The sequence below is a fragment of the Rhyacophila brunnea genome, unplaced genomic scaffold (genome assembly GCF_057557595.1).
Source record: "Rhyacophila brunnea isolate RB1 unplaced genomic scaffold, BYU_Rbru_1.0 scaffold_136, whole genome shotgun sequence".
NCBI lineage: Eukaryota > Metazoa > Arthropoda > Insecta > Trichoptera > Rhyacophilidae > Rhyacophila > Rhyacophila brunnea.
This window is the reverse complement of record NW_028232792.1, coordinates 81,758-94,882: the sequence shown is the minus strand read 5'-3', so window position 1 is coordinate 94,882 and position 13,125 is coordinate 81,758. Positions and strand designations below refer to the sequence as shown.

General features: G+C 34.4%; 1 long non-coding RNA gene across 1 annotated transcript; it reads left to right on the top strand.

Moving 5' to 3' along the window:
* Nucleotides 1-1,069: 1,069 nt before the first annotated feature.
* LOC147076005 (uncharacterized) lies at nt 1,070-2,735 on the top strand. The gene is made up of 2 exons (XR_015069912.1): nt 1,070-1,436; nt 1,666-2,735. It is a non-coding gene; the product is annotated as an uncharacterized LOC147076005 (long non-coding RNA).
* The last annotated feature ends 10,390 nt before the right edge of the window (nt 2,736-13,125 follow it).

The window sequence follows — 13,125 nt, the reverse complement described above, 5'->3', positions numbered from 1 at the left end:
CAGTCCAAGGAATTTTGAGGATGCGTCTATATAGCCACATCTTGAAAGCTTCAAGTCTTAGTTAATCTTCAAATTAATAAATTGTCTACGTAACGCCCAAATGTTTCCTGTAGTTTCATCTGCCGATATCCCTGAAAAATTATTTACAATGTCATTACGTATTTCTGCTAAAACATCCTTATGAGTAGGTCGTTCATAGGTATTTTTTACGGATCGCCAACACGTTATGGTTATTTATTTGGACAATATTTCGCCAGGAATTGCCGAAATACATCATTGAGTTGATAGAAAGAAATATTGCAATGCATTTTGCAATATTTCATGCAAATTATGATCCGATGTCTACTCATAAGCAATGGAACAAGGAAAGAATTGGGAATTTAATAAATTTATGTAAGTAAGTACATAATGAGAAATATCAATCAGTTAAAAAAAATCATATGAGAATTGTATTATTATACTATGATTGTCGTTTTCGTATGATTTTAAAAAAATCAGTCAGTTGGACCGGTCGGCCATCGCATCACGCAGGCCATCCATGGATTAAAACCGTATGTGGTTTAGAACCGTGTGCCATACTAAGCTTATCTTTTCTGTTCATGGAAATATATTTTCACAAAGTATATTTATAAGCATCTGATCGTATCCGTTTATACCATACACTTACACTTACAAATTTAGTGAAAATATATTTTCATGAATAAAAATCATAAGTTTAGTATGGCACACGAATGTAAACTGCATTCGGTACCAGTCCATGGATGGCCCCTTGGTATCGACAAGCGAAAATAATATCCTTTCTCAATTACGCACGCTAGTGCACGCCAATCGAGGTATTGGGAAGTTGCTCCAAGAATAAACAGCTCAAAATTGAAGGTCGCTTAACGTTCGTTATGCCATGGTAGACGCCTTCTTAACGGGTATGGAGACATAGAAAAGCAAGTGTGTGCTGGTAAAATCGTATCTTCGCATTGAATTAATCCATTATTGATCCACTAGTCACATTACAAATACACAGTGGAACCGCTAAGCCTAAGCCATACATCCCAATGACATTTTATATGGACGAATCATGTGGAAAATAAAATGACACTCACTTTGTGTCGGGTCTGCCGGATGGCGAAATTCATATTTTAATATCGGTATCCTTCGCTCAAATGAACATTCCGCTTGCAAGCGGTCTGGCGACACCGCTGGGTCTGCCCATACAAAATATCGATGCAATTCAATGACAGAACAATTTGACAGAAATGGCCGAACATTTTTACGCAGGCAGCGATGATTTCTCCGTTCCTATAAGGGCTCAACGCACAAATGGTGATTTATAAATTTGGTCCGTATTGTAATGACAGTAAGGTATATATTCGTTCAATTTTTCAAATATGGTAGTACTGTTTGCACCGTACTTCAGCTAATTGATTTGCATGAACGGACTGGTAATATTATTTTCAATTTATTATATGTAATTAAACATATTTTTTGACATCGTTTGTTTAATTTAAAATACTTTTTGTCGCGAAATCGATAAATGTATTGTGAAGTATATATTTTTATAATTGAATCGCTATAAATTAAAAAGTGAAATAATGAAGAAGGGAGAATAGTAGTATTATGTCAATGGATTTAGCGGTTTTATTGTCATTATTATCTCTCATTAAATTTTAGAGTTCCTCGCAAAGCAGAAAGGCGATTACATTGGACATATATACTTAGAGTATTAAGATGCGATCCATGTTGGACACCATCGGATGAATGTGTAATATGTTCTGATCATTTTGATAGAAAACATTTCATCACGACAAGGAATGGACTTCGTCGATTAACAAAAGATAATAATCTCATATCATGTGCTCCATTTACTTTTTATGAATATTTCTATTTACTTTCTGTTGTTTTCTCTGTTTGCTTGCTCTCTGAATTATTAAAACATGCACCTATAATATAACGTTAATCGTGTATTTTTTATAACTTCATTCTTGATTTTATTGTCATTTCTTGTTGTGATTCTATAATATTTAAATAAATAGTAATAGAATTGTTATGATTTTCATGCTGAAATAATATTTTCTCCAATAAACTGATACTGGTTTTGTCATTAAAACATTTTCAACGGATCAATTTTCAGTTTCAAAATATTCTTATTAAACGCCGCTTCAAATTATACCAAATTATTATATTGCAATTCAATAACCATCATAATATGTTATTGTTTAATCTCAAACATCTTAAGCAAAGCAATATGATCAAAACGTGAAAATCTAATTACATATTCGTTGATATTTATTTGTACACTGTATGGTTTGTTAGCGCCGTAGCAAAGAATATTTTGTTTAGACAAACAACTTTTCTCAAAACTACTTAATATTCGTATTTCTTCCATAATTTGCCGCCCCTCATAATGTGGCGCCCTTAAGCAACGTTTGGTCTGCTTATCGTGTATTTTTTATAACTTGTTTCTTGATATTTTTTGTTTTCATTGTTTATGTCATAATAATTAAATTAACAATACCATTGTTATCATTACCATGATTTGATAATATACGGGTATCGTTGTTATAACATTTTCCACGGATCAACTTTCAGTTGAAAATGTCGTAATGATGAAACTGGTATCGCCTGTTTGAAAATAAATGTACGAAGGTACATACGTCAAACATACAATAATAATATATTTTTATAACTTGTTTTTATCTCGAATAAATGGCGTTCAATAAAAATTTAATTGTGTTTGACTATTTTTTTTTGTTATATTTATCTACCTCCGTTCTCTTGTATTATTATCATAGGTACCTACTTTCTTCTGTATTCATACTTCGAAACTGTGTTATTAATTGATAAAGGCATGTATTTCTTATACACACAACAAAAAGAATAATAATATAAATAACGAGTTACAAAAATATTTAAAATTATTAATTAAGGGCAGAATTCCCAGTTTGCGCCTGGAAGCGTTTCGCTGAATGCCTCGAAGCGTTTCGCTGAATCTCCGGAAGACGTAAGTAACCCGAGAATCTATTTCTAACGCGATGACATTAATACGCCATTACAATAAAGGCTATATTACTCTAAAATTCTCGAAGCTCGATATCGTATAATGGAAATGCAACGTCATATGATCACGTGACGTCTACCTATACATCTGTGAATAAGTTTCGTGCACTATTTCTCGTGCTCGCCGATATGAAATGAGTTGTCCATTTAATACGTCATTGATACATCCCTCCAACATCGTTCGACATATTGCGGAACCCACCGAATTCGTTTCAGGCACACTTTATTATACCATCATAATTTTTTTTTTTTTTGTTTTGTTATTTTACCGAGGCTTTGACTGCGACTCACTGTCATATCGCCTCTTCTCTTCTAGAAGGGGATCCGTCGATCAGGTCCTCACTCCTATTCTGTTAAATAGCTTTATAATTATTTTGCCTAGCTCTTCCGTCTTTCTCTCTTTCTTCTTTAGACGCCAGTGTTTTATGCACCAGAATCGCTACTCCTCCGTATCTATCCCCTGTGTTTTTTGATACATCGTGTAGTCAATGAATTTCAGATAGTCTAATTCAGACCTCAGCCGAGTCTCTGAGATTAATGCTATTGTTATTTTTTGTCTTATTGAGTAAAGTTCTATATCATTCTTTTTATGCTTGGTACTTCTGGCATTCCATTGTAAATCATAAAAATAGACTGGTTTGCTTTTTAATTATTGTATTTTTTTAGATCTCTTCAAAATACCATACCACTGTAAAATTAGAGACTGGTTTCCAGCGGGTGGACTCAGAGAATGAAATTGTTCAAGAGGATGAAGAGCAAAGCAATTATGAGAACCCTCAAAATAGTTGCTCTTGTTCCGAATGCAACCCAGGAAATCAGGTATTTAACAATCTATATATTAGGTATTTAAAATAATCTACTAATATACTGATTTAACTTACCAACATTTACCTTCCTCTAAATTCTATTTTTTAAATCTTATTAATTCTAAATTTTAAAATATTATTCTTTCACCTATTGTAAACGTATCAACTTTCCTTTAACGTAAGAATACGTATGAGGGTAAATAGGTAATATGTTTAACATCCGGTATCTAGCTCAATACAAAACTCAAACGGTACAGCATGGAGATTCCATCTCTGTAGGATTACCATGCCTACAAAATAGAAAGTCGTGGATTACCATTGGTCGGTTGGTTATAATTCCTCCAGGTCCAGCACTTCGGATTGAAGATAGCTAAAATAATTACAGTATCAAAGGGCGCCACTTAACCTGACTCCTCTCCTGTCATATTACAACAAACGGGACATTATCAGGTCAAGAAAAAATAATACGATCTTTAGAAAAATGTTCCAAGATGGACTCGGAAACAATGTTTATTGGAAACAGTAAGACAAAGCATACACGAGAAGCTACAGTACAAAAGTTATAATTTAGACACGAACCAATTACCAGAATGACTATCCACACACCAGAGTAACCGGGAGGTGGTTATTACAAATTTCACAACAAATGAATCTAGACCTGGGAACAACAGATACAATAAATACCGTGATAAATGCCGCCATCTTGCTGGCTGGCCTGCTGAGCGGCCCGTCCGATAACGTCCTTCCTTGCTCGCGATCCACACTTGACTAGCCGAAACTTCATGGCGATGCTAACCTCTGCAGCCAATCCGCAGGCAAGCTGCCAACTTAAAAATGTGTCCGCGCAGTACTGCCATTTCACGATCGCCTCTCAATTCTCAATGGAATTGCCAGTGTTTGAGAACGTATTATCCACGAGACGGGGAATAATAACGTTACACTATGTTGTATATTACTTCTTGTAATATACTCCACGTTCTTATAGTTGATTCTAGCAACCACTGCTATGACATATTCCGCTAGTCTCGGATTGACAAAGAGGATCATAGTAGTACAGGAGCCATACGATGAAATACAGATTGACTATCTATGGTCTGATAATAAAACTGGATCAACAAAAATATTCTTCTTCTTATTGTGCCATCCTCTAGCGGAGATCGGCCCACATCAAGGCGATCTTAGATTTGTCGTCTGCTACCCGGAATACTTCAGTGGAGTTGCACTCGTACCAATCAAGGAGGTTCTAAAGCCACAAAATGCGGCGCCGTCCTCTGCTACACTTACCATTGATCTTTCCTTGAATGACACATTGGGGAATGCTGTAGTTTTGTCCTCATAATGTGGCCGAGGTATTATAGTTTCCTGGTTTTGATACTACATAAAAAAATGTAATTAAGGCTATAATTATCATTTCAAATAAAAATGGAGCTTTATCTAATTGAGAACAATTAAATTAAACTATATTGTAGATATTTTATTTTATTTATTTAATGAAAAAAAATGACTTAAGTAGGTACATAGTTGTTACATAAAGTTAAAATTATTTTATTATTTTTGTATTAACACTTTTCTACTGTTTAATTACTTAAAACTGATCCATATCTTTTTTATATAATAGGTTACTGTTTTAATAATATTTCTTTCTTTCAAAATATCATGTTTTGAACGTCTTAGATGTGACATATTTCTGCAAACTGGATTCAACCAGACGTATATAATAGCACTCTGCGAAAATTTTATATTTGGGAGACAACAATTTTAAAGATTTAAAAAATCTGTGTGATTATTTAATTTAAATATCTGATGAGATAGTTATTTTAATAATATTCAATAATGACACATAATTATTAATTAATTTCGAATCAAATAATGAATTTTTTCAGAATTACACACGTGTGGGTTAGATCTTGTTTACAGAAATAAATCCAATTATAAATTTGTAATGTTCACTATAATATGTAAAAATAAATAAAATTTGAATTTGATGTAAATAAAGTAATACATTAGTACACTAATTGCTAAAGTGACTGTCAGTTCGAAACGACAATGCTTAACTAATATCCTATGTATACTCTAACGTCTACATTATAGAATAGGTACCTAACTGCTACCGTACGTTATTAATTAAATGATAAACAGAACATATAAAATTATTTTCATATTAGTACATGCCATGTTACAATTAATAATACTAGCAGAGCCAGCTGGCGGTCGCCAGTCTGTCTCAGTCTTGCAGACAGCTTGTCGTCCTAATGACATGGTGTTGGATTTTAATATAATTGAGAAGTCGTGTTTGACTCGACGATCGCACGGTTGGAGGTTATCCGCGAACTCAAAACGTGTGGGTCTTCATCTGAATGCGGCTAAGACAAAATCCATATGCAGTGCTGCAAGCATTGACGCCGACACTATTTTGCGGATTTACGGTTTGCCCGTCGGGCTGGTATCCAGGTTCAAATACTTAGGTGCCACGCTTGCCGACGATGGTGGTATTTCTAGTGAGCTTGGAATCCGCATGGGTATGGCGGAGTATGCATTAAGCCAACATGGAGTCGCATGAAGACCAAATGCCGTTTGTTCAACGCGTGTCTGCTACCTGTGGTCCTGTATGGCAGTGAGACATGGCATCTCACTAAGCTTCAAAGGTTTCAGCTTTTGAGCTTTGAGAATCGATGTCTCCGCCGAATCTTAGGGATACATTGGTACGACCGCGTTACAAACACCCGAGTTCGTGAGCAGATACAGCAGCCTTCAGTGATTGACGTAATCACGAAGAGACGTTTTACGTGGCTGGAACATGTGTTCCGGATGCCGCCAAAGAGTACGACACTTCGTGGCACAACCTCAAGGGTTCCGTCGTTGTGGCCGGCCCTCCCTTACCCTGCAGCGGTCCTACAAAAGCGATCTACGCGCTGCAGGTCTGGAATGGCGAAAGGCGCAAGAGTTGGCGATAGATCGCGGGAAGTGGCGCGAACTTTTGCTTGCCCTATGTCCCAACACTAGGTCGTGACAGGGTGAAATAAGAAGAAGAAAGAAGTGAAGTATGCAGAGACGGCGTTATAGTTTTCCCTTAGGGATGGATTTTCATTCACCTCAGACAGCCATTTCGCTGATTTGTCGGTTTTACGATTTGCAAATCGTCATTGCCAATATAAATTCGGGGTCGTATGTGTAGTCTATTCTGGAGTCTGGCCTTCACAATATCGTAGGACACCACCTTAGGCTGCTAGACCTAGTAGAACAGCTGGCAATCGCCGATTGCTACCACTGACATTTTAATAGAATATAATATGTATAGGTATATAAATGTTTCTTACTTTACTTACGATACTTTGCGACCATTGTTCGTGTGACTCAATACGTGTTGATTACCGATCTATACAGATAACGATAATGCAAAATTGTATAAAAATAAAAAGGCACAATCGCTTGCCAACTTAAAACCAAACAAACATATTATAATAGAAACGAGTGTAAGCAGATTTTTTTAGTTAATACAAGACAATAAATAAATCAAAAATCTGGGTTAATGATATGATTATTTATAGAGAGGTATCAGCGGTTGAAGACAATAAAATTACAATAATTATAGTTTCGTCGAAGAAGTATAATAACCAACCAAAATAATTAAAAGCTTCGTATGTTTCAGACGTTTACAACTGAATGAGTCTTTTTTATGAAATTTGGTCAAATTTAAATACCTTTTCACCAGGATGAGTTATTTTGTGTCTTTTCAAGTGACTGGATGTTATAAATGATTTATCACATTGGTCACATTTGAATGGTTTTTCACCAGAGTGGGTTATTTTATGTCTTTTCATATGACTGGATGTTAAAGATGAATAATCACATTGGTCACAATTGAATGGCTTTTCTCCAGAATGAGTCATCTTGTGTGATTTTAAGTTACTGGACCATATACACGAGTAATCACATTGATCACATTTGAATGGTTTTAGACCAGAATGGTTCATTTTGTGGATTTTTAACGCGACAGATTTTATAGAAGAGTAATCACATTGGTCACATTTAAATGGCTTTTCAGCTGAATGAGTCATTTTGTGTGTTTTCATCGAATGAGATAATACACACGAGTAATTACATTCATCACATTTAAATGGTTTTTCACCAGAGTGAGTAACTCTGTGTCTTTTCATGTGACTAGTTGTTATAGAAGAGTATTCACACTGGTCACATTTGAGTGGCTTTTTTCCAGAATGAGTCATCTTGTGTAATTTTAAATTATTGGCCCATATAGACGAGTAATCACATTGATCGCATTTAAATGGTTTTTCACCTGAATGAGTCATTTTGTGGATTTTTAGCATACTAGATTTTATACATGAGTAATTACATTGGTCACATTTTAATGGCTTATCGCTAGAATGTGTCATTTTGTGTATTTTCATAGAATGAGATAATACACACGTGTAATTACAATGATCACACTTAAATGGCTTTTCACCAGAATGAGTCATTTTGTGTGTTTTCATCAAATGAGATACTACACACGAGTAATTACATTGATCACATTTAAATGGCTTTTCGCCAGAATGTGTCATTTGGTGTATTTTAATTTGGTGAGATGTTATACATGAATAATCACATTGGCCACATTTAAATAGCTTTTTACCAGAATGATTAATTTTGTGTAATTTTAAGTTATAGGACCATATACAGGAGTAATCACATTCATCACATTTAAATGGCTTTTCACCAGAATGTTTCATTTTGTGGAATTTTAACACACTAGATTTAATACATGAGTAATTACACTCGTCACATTTAAATGGCTTTTCATCAGAATGAATCATTTTGTGTGTTTTCATCGAATGAGATAATGCACACGAGTAATCACATTGATCACATTTAAAGTGCTTTTCACCAGAATGCGTAATTTTGTGGACTTTTAACGCACACGATCGTATACTTGAGTAATCACATTGGTCACATTTAAAACGCTTTTCACCAGAATGAACTATTTTATGTACTTTCATGGAAGCGGTTGGACTGATGAAGTACTTACTTTGATTACATTCTAATGGATGTGTATCTAAATTCGTCTTTTCCCGTATTGCTTTATTATGAACTGTTTTGTGAAGCTGTAATAAATATGACGATGCAAAAAAATTTGAACAAATATCACATACAAAATTTTCGGTATTAAAAGATTTTTTCTCTAACTTTATAACAGCTACTAGTGAATCGGGATCTACCGCACTAGACTGCATCATATGAGTATGTTTAGCAGTGCTACTAAGTGCGTCTTCATTAGCAACCATTTCACATGCACCGAGTTTTATTTTAATCTCATGATCATCGCTTGGCCCTGCTACATCTGAGATTCTCTTTGACAATCCTAGACTCGCGATGTTAGAGAATGTAGAAGTTGCAGGAATCGACTAAAAGAACAATAATTAGTATTGTATTAAAAATACATCAAACAACACATATGAGAGAATATGTTTTAAATAACAAGTAAAACTCTAAACATATAGACATGCATAAATAAATATCAAATAAATATATGTAGCGGAAACTATCGTCAACATTTCCTCAATCAAAACCTAGATTGCGTTTGTTTAAGTGCGACATTGTCACTTGGAATATATGGACTGCATTTGTATAAATAGCAAGGACGATCCATAAATCGTCACTCACTTCGAGTCCATCACTCGGCTCACTACACATCTCGAGTCCGGTCACTGACACATTCAACCAACCGTCATTCCACTTGACCCAGTCTCTCGGTTTTATTAACATCTCGGTACATCGCCAGTCAGTTCAAAAATAATATAGTTAATCTCTTCAGTATGTACATTCGTACCCGCGATTATAACATTACTCTGTCAACTTTATCAGTGTATGTATTTATTCTTGTATCAATAAATAAACTTTTACATCGAAACATCCAACCAACTCCGACTTTAACTACACACCCCATCATCTCCCAAATTTATCTTATTCAATGAATGATTCACAAGATTTGATAATGTAACAATCATTATATTCAACATAAATAATTTGATTTGATTTAACACCACCCAAAGCCAACGAAAATTCATCAGCAATTCATGTAAAAACAACCAGTTAATTAAATTTGAAATATACATAATGCTTGACCTAATTGCTAAAGCGTATTGGCTCGAACATAGTGGATATCGCGCGAGCCTAATACTACAAGGTTCTAAGTATTCGTCCTTGAGAAAACAAACCCAACAATTAAGTAGTATTCTAAGGTGCCATATTATTACTTTTGTTTCATCAAGGACAAATACTTAGAACCGTGTAGTTCTCCACTCGCGATCGGTCCAAGTTTGTTAAAAAAAAGTATTTTTCTGGTAGGTACGTATACATCTGAGGTGTTATCAAATTATGAACCTAGGTAATCTTATAAAAGTATGTTGCAAGCTGAAACCGGATAATATTTAATTATTCGAAGTTGAAACTAACCATGAAACAATGTATATAGCAGTGGCGAAGGGTAGAAGTAGGCTGTTAAGATTCGCCATAAATCAAGACCACAATTTACAGATGGTGTTAGTTAGTTTTTAAAATTCAATTACAGCCTGCAAAATCCAAACCATATAATAACCAGATAAGAGTAAAAAAATACTCGTCTATTTGTAAATTATCTAGAAGAATGCATTAAAATCATACATCATTCTGGTTATTTCATACATAGAATTATATATTTTTATTTATTATAGTTTGGTTAGGCAGGATTTATTGAATTTTAAATAATTAACTAACATATTGTGTAATAATATTATGTATCTCTAATTCACCGAAAACAAATAAGTATGAATGAAAAAGTGGGCACAATTTTGTCGGATTGCAGAAAACATACCAAAACAATTATGGTTTGGGTTATGTAGGGTTTATATTTTTTTTAAACTAACCAACACGATCGGTTAATTGTAGTGTTTGTTCAATAAGAACAAATACGAATGACTAACAAAGTTTAGTGTGCACAAATTATATCGGATGTTAACAGTCTACGTCCACCTTTCGCCACTGATATATATAGAGTATACATACCTGTGTTTCACTCATATGTACTGTAGACTTCGTTACTTATTAAATAAGATTAAATAAAATTATATTCAATGACTAGTTGAAAACATATCACTAAGAGCCTAATGCAGAAACATTTGTCTTAACTAAGATTTCCTCAGGACAAAACACTATGCACAAACATCGTCCTTAGCTAAGATCATGTTGTCTATGGTTCACCTCGTCTTAAAGCTTCGGTCGTTTTTTCTATTGAAAATAATACCATATTGAAAAATTCTCTTTCCTATAGTTTAGGTAAATTATTTTATAATTGTTAAACGATGACGAAAATATGACAACTGCACTTTATAAATGCAATAACTATAAATACATATTAATATTTAATTATAATACTCTTATGTTTCCGTTGTAAGTCATTATACGTGATTCTACAGGCACCGCAAGATATTTTTTTAACATGGTAACACTTTTGTTTTTTGCGCGGTATCCGCCCAACATAAGATGAGAGGGGGAGCAAAAAAAAATAGGCCTGTCTATCCATTGAAAAAGTATCGATACATGGAATGGGTATCGTATCGAAAGAAAGTATCGTCCTTTAAGGAAAGGATGGCCCACACAACCTGAACCGGGTCCCCACTCCCCAGGCCTGGATTTTTAAGTTTGCTTAGGGTTAAAAGCAATGTGACGCTCAATATTAGCGTTTTCAAAATGAATGCTGTATTTTGAAAACGTTACAAGTCACTATTGTGTTTTAGTCAAAATAGTGAAAACAATCCTATATGTATAATAATAAATAGGTAGGTAGATGTAAAATATATTATTTTATAGCAAATGTTAACCGTTGTCTTTAAAATAAACTACAAACATTTGTGTATTTAGGTAATATGAAGATTTTTGCAACTTATGTCACTGTTTTTTAAAATGTGTCAAGCAACGTTTTCGAGAAACAGCATTTAGAGGTGAGTTGGAAATACTGTCACCAGTTTGTGTACTAAGTTTCGGATGAAACTACCCATACTAAGTATTTGTGGCCCAATGAACTTGTTTCAAGAAACTTGAAACGTATTAGATGTTCGAATTCGAACGCATTCGATGATGTCATCGAAGTGACTCGCGTGATGCTGGTTAACTTTCAACGCTATTGATATTAAATGCGCGCGAGCGAGATATCATGATACACGTATGTCTAGCCGTGATATTATACTCAAGTGTCATTGTTCTCCCTTTCTCCTCTGTTGTAAAGTTGGTATAGTGAAGGACAGAAATGGTCACATGTTCGTTTTATATTATACTATTTGAGTTCGCCTTAGTTTTAGTTTTAAAAGTTTTAGTTTCAGTTGAGTATGAGACTTTATCGAGTCCAGGAGTTCGACGCATGGTATGAGATCTCGCCGTCCGCTAGCTAGTTCGTAGTCTTGCTACGTATGAAATCATCACCTCGGCGTCGCGACTCGCGTATGTTTAGTATGCGACTGGTTTTAGTTTTAGTTTCAGTTGAGTAATACATTTACATCGAGTTGACGTCAGTCGCAAGCCGAAATAGCGGAGTTCTGATAACGCTAACTGACTACGCGTTTATCTGGTTTTGTCACGTCGAGTTTCTCGATGTTTTAGTGTTATAATTGGAACTTATAAACATAAACTGAATTCAAATTGTATGCGTGATTGTATAAATGGATAATAATTATATTATACTTAAGAAACAATTTGTGTAAAAATGGCTACTAAAAGGTTAAGTTTCGTGTGGAATCGTTTCATCTATAATGTTTGTAAAATAAAAAATTCATACAAGTCAACGTCAAATTGGAAGAAACTTTTACAGCGCAAGCACCCAACTATTCATATTGAATTTGCCAGGAAAAATATAGCTCCACCTGTAAATGAAAATGCTTTACAGATAAATGAAACCAGTGCTTTTAATGCTTCAGTATTTTCTACTGAAACAGAAGTGACTAGTGCCATAGTTCCAGCTGTACCTGTCTCGAAAATGGGACTTTCCGAAAAGCGGATGTATTTTTAACGATTCTATTATAGCCGATATTTCAAATACTAGTAAGTATTTTGGAACAAGTTTCGATACTAACTATTTTTTAATACTGGTAGTAAGTATACTTAGTCTTCAAAATCGACCAGTTTTCCCACCTCTAACAGCATTCAAACGGTGTTCGAGGTAAAATGAGGGATAATTACTGTATTTTTTTAATATATCTCTATATTAAAAGGTCCGCAGTCTCCATTCACTGCGGACCAT